This window comes from Erythrolamprus reginae, chromosome 6 (assembly GCF_031021105.1).
Source record: "Erythrolamprus reginae isolate rEryReg1 chromosome 6, rEryReg1.hap1, whole genome shotgun sequence".
Lineage (NCBI taxonomy): Eukaryota > Metazoa > Chordata > Lepidosauria > Squamata > Dipsadidae > Erythrolamprus > Erythrolamprus reginae.
Window position 1 is genome coordinate 39,238,238 of NC_091955.1, and position 7,454 is coordinate 39,245,691.

Below are 7,454 nucleotides of genomic sequence, written 5' to 3' on the forward strand. Positions count from 1 at the left end.
GACCCGAGCTGGGAACAAACAAATGGAAAAAATCAGCCGAGGTTGTGGGGGGTGGTTTTAAAGGGAGGCAAAGCTAAGCAGGCCCTTTGTGTGTGCACTCACACACCACCCCCTTCGATTCCATTAGGGGGTCCTGTGACTGATATGGATTAAAACTCTTCTCTCTTGACAGCTCTGCAGCTGCCAACCTCGTTCTAGTAAATATCGGAGGCACATTTGAGCTTGGCTTCATTTTGAGGGAGAAGAAATTCTTTTGGGAACAAGCAAAAGTTATTTTCGGTTTTCGTTTTCCCGAAAGGAGCTGCTTCCTCCTTTTGCTGAGGTCCCCAGAGCTAAGAATGGAAGAAGTCCAGGGGAAGCTGAAGCTGAAGCAAAGGCTATCTTGAGCACAGACATCTAGGTTGGAAGCAGCATCCAAAACCCCTGCGCCCCGTGCCCTGCTAATCCCAATGGAATCGGCCACGTCGGCAAGCAAGCTGCTGCCCACCCAGCTTGTGCCCCCCACCCGCCACCACTGACTAATAGCCATAGTGCGCTAATAGCATAGATCCGAGCCAGAAGCCAAAGCAAGAAGAAGAAAGGGGTAGAAGAGAGGAGAGGCAATGTGGGAACCTTGGATTTCCAAGTTGCAACTCTGGTTCTCCCCTCTTCTTAATAGACCGCTCTGTAGGGGATTTGGAGTCTCCCCGGGCCGTTCGATACCCCAGCCCACCCCTGCTGCTTGCTCTCCTGGGCAGGGCACAAAGGCTGCATCCAGGAGCTTCCCAGACGGGTTCCTTCCATGGGGCGGTGGCCGCGGCTCCCTGCAGTTCTCCCGCGGACCTCTTCCACCACCACCCCGACTTCCAGTCTCCGCACCGCCGTCTGGCTGTCATCTTCTTCAGAAGCGAGAAGAGGAGGAGCCAGACGCCGGTGGCGGAGGAGGAAGGTGAACGCCAGGGAGCTGTTGGCTGGTCGGGTGGCTGGTTGGAAGACGGGAGGCAGAGGCATGGCTCTGGCTCCTGCCCACCTATCTCCTCCCCCTTTCCCCAGCGGGGAAGCCGAGAACGAGCGCTGTGGGGACGGCAATGGAGGAAGGCATGCAGCAGGTGAAAAAAGAGGGGGGGTACGATGCCCATCACCTGCCAGCCTTCCTTTCCTGAGTGGTCTCTCTCACATACACACCACACACCTACACACACGCACTCTCTCACACACACAACTTTCTCTCTCTCTCTCACACACACACTTTGGCACACATATTTACACAACACTCTCTCATACACCCACACACACTCTCTCTCTCTCTCACACACACACACCTTTGAAAGCCACCAGCTGGAAACCACTCCCCCTCTGTGGGAAATCCACGCCTCCCCTCCCTCTTTGTGCTTTAAAAGTCCAGATTTCCTCCGCCCTTTAAAAGCCCTTCGGGGGCGACACCAACCTGAAGCGGGTGAAAGTTGGTACCCTGGAGGGAAGGTTTTGTTTTCTTTTTTTCTCACAAAGGCGGAGGAGCGAAGCAGGGAGTGGCCCCGCCTCTCCCCCTTCTTATACAACCCCGAGGGATGCTCCTGGGTGGGTTTGGTGCCGTGGATGATGCCCAGTCCTGCTACCCTGAAGCGCGGGTCCTTGCCACACATGGAAAAGGAGGTGGGGAATCCCGTTGGGGCGGCAAGCAAATGGGATTCCCCGCCTCCTTTTGTTTTCACTCGTAGTACCGAGGTGAGGAATCCCAGCCTTGGCAAGGACCCGCGCTCTGGCCTCAGACAAGGTTCCCTGGCTCTCCCTGGGGCACCCCGTTGCCTTAAAGCAGCGAAGCCCCCCTGCTGCCGCTTTTACCTGGTCCTCCGCTGGGGTGGGAGAGCTGCAATGGAACAAGCGAGAGGAAGTGAGCAGGCGGCAGCTCCTAAGGAGGCTCCAGGTTCAGGCATGGCTCTTCCCCCCGCCACCCCTCCGCGTAAGCAGCAGTGGGGGGCTTCACTGCTTTAAGGCGACGTGGCAACCCAGGGAGCCTTGTCTGAGGCCAAAGCGTGGGTCCTTGTCACGGATGGGATTCCCTGCCTTGTGACTGGGGCTGCAAGCAAAAGGAGGCAGGGAATCCCCAGCGTTGGCGGCAAGCAAATGGGAAATCCCGGCGGTGACAGTCACAAGGCAGGGGAATCCCTGCGGCAGTAAGAGAGCGCACGCGCAGTAAGAGAGTGCACACACCTGGGCTCAGGTTCGTAAGATGAAAGTGGTTCTTAAGACGAGGCAAACGAACCTTAAACCCCAGGTTTGTATCACAAAAAGTTTGTATGAAGAGACGTTCGTAAGACAAGGTATCATTGTATTTAGAAATAACTCTGAACATAAAAAATATATACTACTGTTAAACTCATCCAAAAGGCCCGTGAAATTATTTGAACTGGACAATTATTCAAGTTCAAGTGGCTTACAATGCTTGCATGCTTACAGCATAGAAACTAACAGAGAAAATTATGATTCCCTGCTGCTCTTATCTTACCCTGAAAGACTCAAAATATATGAACTGACATCTTTCATGTACAATCTTCAATACAGCAAGCTCAATGTCACTGTGTGTTCTATAATTTCCTAAAATAAAAGCTCTTGGATTGTCATGCAAATTGTATCCTACACATCAGGGAATCTATGTTTAAATATGATAAATATTTACATTAATTGTCAAGAATCAGTTCCCTCTAACAGAAGTATTTCAAGAAAAAAACCCCGAAAGTTCATTATCATTTTTCTTATATCCTTACCGTCAAAACTCCTGAACATCATTCTTTAACATTACCTTCTGAATCTTATTGACTTTGTCCCATCAAATAATAGAAACAATATTCAGCAATTCTTTAGATGAAGATAAAATAATATATTCAGTATTTTTTTTTAAGTGTAACATTCATTGTCCTTTAAAAAAACAAGGTCATTTCTTGTGACTTGAGTACCGTATATACTCGAGTATAAGTCGCTCCGACTATAAGTCGAGGCGCCTACTTTTGCCACAAAAACTGGGAAAATTTATAAACCCCTGTATAAGTCGAGGGTGGAAATTGCAGCGGCTACTGGTAACTTATAAAAATGGAAACCAATAAAATTACATCAATTGAGGCATCAGTAGATTAAATATTTTAGAATATTTATTTCAAAGAAAGCCAGTAAACTAGCTCTGTAAGTTTAAAAGAGGGTAAACAGGTATATATCCCCCAAGGCAGGTATAGGCAAAAAAATTGCAAGTACCTAGGTACTTACCTTAATCCCCTGCTCCTGCTGGTTTGGGTTAGGGTTAGGATACTTGACCTCTCCTTGCCTCAAAGAGATACAATTTCCCTCTATATTTACAATTACTGAACATCCAAAATATACTTAATTCTATGTATATATGCCATATGTGTAAATAAATATTACACACAGGCACACAAAAATATACTGTACATTATCTACTATATAAACTGTATGTGTATATACAGAGAGAGAAAGAGAGAGAGCTCTTGTAAAATTATATATGGTACATTCAACCTCACTGTAATAGGAAAACAAACCCAGAGTCCACTTTCTGCCACACAGTTAACCATAACTAGAACATTACACATGTCTTCAGATGTACCGGTACTTCCCTAGCTTGCACATCACTGTTAGAGCTAGGAAATGTCATGGATTGAGTAAAATGTGGTGATTTTCACTTAACAATGCTTTTGCTTAACAACAAATTTTGAGCTCAATTGTGGTCATAGGTCTCTATCTGTCTGTCTGTCTGTCTGTCTTCCTTTCCTGTCTGTCTGCGCCCCCCTCCTGTCCCCTCCCCGGGTAAATTACAGAGTCAATACTGTATTGTTTTTTTATTTAAGGTTACAAAGCAAATGAAGAATCATTTTGAGTATTCTTTAAAATTTCTTCAGTGAGATCCATAGCTAATCTGGCAAAAAAAAATTCACCTGGCAAAAAATTTTATTGTTGACATTAGGCACAGCCAGAGAGATGTTTTAAAAGGCAAACAAACTGTCAAAAAAGTATGTTTTTTAAAAATATAATATTTTGGTTGTTGAATTTAATTCTGCCTTGGCACGGAGCAGCCCCCGCAGATGGGTGGCTGGCAAGGACCACGCATTCCCATCTTTGTGTCCGCTGGGGTTAAAGGAAAGTTTAGGGACCCCCGCCCCTTGGAGAAATGCCTCGTTGGTGACATTCTGAGCGTTTTTGCCTCCCCACTCCGAAAACCCCACTTCTCGGCAGCTTGGGGTTTTCTCCCCGCTGAAATGTTGCTCGCCCGCCGCCCTCAACACCCGCTTTGTCCTCGACCCGGCAGAAGAAAACCGCGTCCTTTCCTGTTGCTCTCTTCCCGAGAGGTGGGGTGAGGGGGTGTTGAGAAGACAAGCAAGAATCCACCCCCCCCCCCCCACACACACACCTCATTGGCTTTTCCCCCCTCTAGCGCGGCATTGGAGTGTTTGGCTGGCTCCTTTTCTTGCGGGGAGAGGGGGGAAAAGCTGGGGGGGTGGATTCTTGCTTCTATCTTCTCGCCACCCCCCCCCCTACACCTCACCGGCTTAGGAATGTCGTTGCCTCCCACAGCCACTTCCCCACGCGCTTCGGATGTGCCTGCCTTTCCTACAGCGAAGACAGGCGGCACCTTCCCGAAGGGCTCAGCTAAGCGGGTGGGGGAAGGGCTGGCCATTTGCCGCCTCTCTCCGCTGTAGGAGGGGCAGGCGCAAGCAAAGCGATGTCCCAAAGCGGTCTCCGGGAAGGGACCGAGGGAAAGGCAATCGTCTGCCTTTCCTTCAGCTCAAAAGAGAAGGCAAATGCCCTGCCTTCCCCCAGCCAGTTAACCGAGCGCTTCAAGTTAACCGGCTGGGGGAAGGCGGGGCATTTGCCTCCTCTTTCGGGCTGAAGGAAAGGCAGACGATTGCCTTTCCCTCGGTCGCTTCCCGCAGACCGCTTTGGGACATCGCTTTGGGAGAGGTTTAAGAAGCAAGAATCCCCCCCCCCCAGCGAAACGGCTTTTTTCTTGTTTAGCGTGGCGTTCGAGTGGTTGGCAGGTTCCTTTGCTTGCACGCAAGAGCCAACCACTCGAACGACGCGCTAAACAAGAAAAAAGCCGTTTCGCTGGGGGGGGGGATTCTTGCTTCTTAAACCTCTCCCAAAGCGATGTCCCAAAGCGGTCTGCGGGAAGCGACCGAGGGAAAGGCAATCGTCTGCCTTTCCTTCAGTCCGAAAGAGGAGGCAAATGCCCCGCCTTCCCCCAGCCGGTTAACTTGAAGCGCTCGGTTAACTGGCTGGGGGAAGGCAGGGCATTTGCCTTCTCTTTCGGGCTGAAGGAAAGGCAGACGATTGCCTTTCCCTCGGTCGCTTCCCGGAGACCGCTTTGGGACATCGCTTTGGGAGAGGGGGCAACTGCTCCCGGTTTAAGAAGCAAGAATTTCCCCCCCCCCAGCAAAACGGCTTTTTTCTTGTTTAGCGTGGCGTTCGAGTGGTTGGCAGGTTCCTTTGCTTGCACGCAAGAGCCAACCACTCGAACGCCGCGCTAAACAAGAAAAAAGCCGTTTGGCTGGGGGGGGGGGGAAATTCTTGCTTCTTAACCGGGCAGTTGCCCCCTCTCCCAGAGCGATATCTTTAGCGGTCTCCAGGAAGCGGCTTAGGGAAAGACAGCCGTCTGCCTTTGCTTCAGCTCCAAAGAAGTTCTGGGAGAGGGGGCAACTGCCCGGTTAAGAAGCAAGAATCTACCCCCTAGCCAAACGGCTTTTTTCTTGTTTAGCGTGGCGTTCGAGTGGTTGGCTCTTGCGTGCAAGCAAAGGAACCTGCCAACCACTTGAACGCCGCGCTAAACAAGAAAAAAGCCGTTTGGCTAGGTGGATTCTTGCTTCTTGACCGGGCAGTTGCCGCTTCTTTCTAGCTGAAGCAAAGGCAGACGGCTGTCTTTCCCTCAGCCGCTTGCGCCCTCTTGTGGTGACATGTCAGTCACCCGATTATAAGTCGAGGTCGGGTTTTTCAGCCCATTTTTGGGCTAAAAAAACCCGACTTATACTCGAGTATATACGGTAACTGCTATCCATGCAGAAAGGAATAAAATATGAATAGGCATTTCTACCTCCAGATTTACAATTAAGATTTAAAGGATCTGTCTTGTCTTTCTCTCTTAAGAAGCAAATGTGTTTTTTCAAAGGCAAATGGCTTATTTTTCCTTGAGAAGAGCTTCATCTTTTATCTTTTGAAAAAGCACTTTTGAGAGAACTGTGGCCTTAGATCAGGGGTCCCCAACCTTGGCAACTTTAAGACTTGTGGACTTCAACTCCCAGAATTCTTCAGCCAGCTTTGCTAGCCCTGGCCTACATGACTGAGAATCTCAATCTTTCTCCTTTAGCCACCTCACAGAACCCGTTTTCAGACGTTCAAGCTTCGCAAACTTATTGTTGTGCAAAATGACTGCACGCAACCAGCTGTAAACAAAAAAAAAAAATCTCAGGCGATCTCAAACTCTTCACTAGAACTAGTTACCACCGTAAATGCTTTCAAGTATCTGAGGCCCGAGTCTAGCATTTGATTGAACACATCCGCCCTTCGGCAGTGTACGCGTAACTTTGTTTCAGAGGTTCGTCAAAGCGTCGAAGCGATAAGACTACGTTACCAACAGCGCCATTGTCCAGAAACGGCATTTTTCAAGGATTTCCCGCGAACGAGATTATCTGACGACTCTCCATGCCTCGGAGGCTCTCTAGGTCGAGCCGAATCCTACTTTCCCCCAATCTGTCCACGAGAAACGGCGAAGTCGCAGGCCTCGGGACAAGCCTTTGTCTCCCAATCACACCAGCACACAAACACACGCACCCCGCTCACACACACACACACCCTCCCACATCGAGCCCTTACCTTTCACGTCACGAGGACGGAGACGTCTAACTAGACAGCACCGCCGAGCGAGCGAGTGGAGCAAACGGCCAACGGACAGTCTCCGTTACTGCGGCCTCAACATAGACAGCCTGGGCCGCGGTGTTTCTGTGGCGCCCTGCGATCTTCGGGGGGGAAAGGCCTCACACAGCAGGAGGAAAGGGAAGCAGGCCGCTTCCTCAGCGCATTCACTACAGAGTTTGCTCCTGTAGTCAACGATAAACAGAGAGCAAAACGTCCCGCTGGCTTGACGGAAAGAACGCCGCTCGGGGAGAACACCCAATCACCTTTCGAAGAAGAGGAACAACGTGATCGGCTGGCAGGCGCGCGACGGAGCCTGCCAACCGGCCCCTGTTAATCAGAGGCATTCTGGGAAGGTCCTCCAAGGCGCCTGGCAGAGAAGATGCGGAAGAGTTGGGCAGCAGCGAGCGCAGAGCGTAATCTCTAGCGCCTCCAAAGGAAAGAGGGCTGTATCCGCAAATTCCAAATTAACCATGCCTTCAGAAAGTGACCCGGTGCTCATCCGATCTGAGTTGTTCTCGGAAAATGTAGCGGGTAAAGGTTAGGTTACGAATTTCGAGACAGCA

The 7,454-nt window shown here is 50.1% G+C and overlaps 1 protein-coding gene across 7 annotated transcripts in view; it reads right to left on the reverse strand.

Moving 5' to 3' along the window:
* The window catches only part of SCAF11 (SR-related CTD associated factor 11), a 176,403-nt gene extending 169,164 nt beyond the window's left edge, over window positions 1–7,239 (reverse strand). Inside the window, exon 1 of one of the 7 annotated variants that reach the window (XM_070755586.1) lies at window positions 6,850–7,239. The gene's annotated coding sequence lies outside the window, so the exon portion shown is untranslated. Of the gene's footprint in view, window positions 1–2,744; window positions 3,311–6,607; window positions 6,817–6,849 lie in introns of those variants that run through there. The other 6 variants (XM_070755582.1, XM_070755591.1, XM_070755587.1 and 3 more) reach the window with 6 other exon arrangements.
* Between the last annotated feature and the right edge of the window lie 215 nt (window positions 7,240–7,454).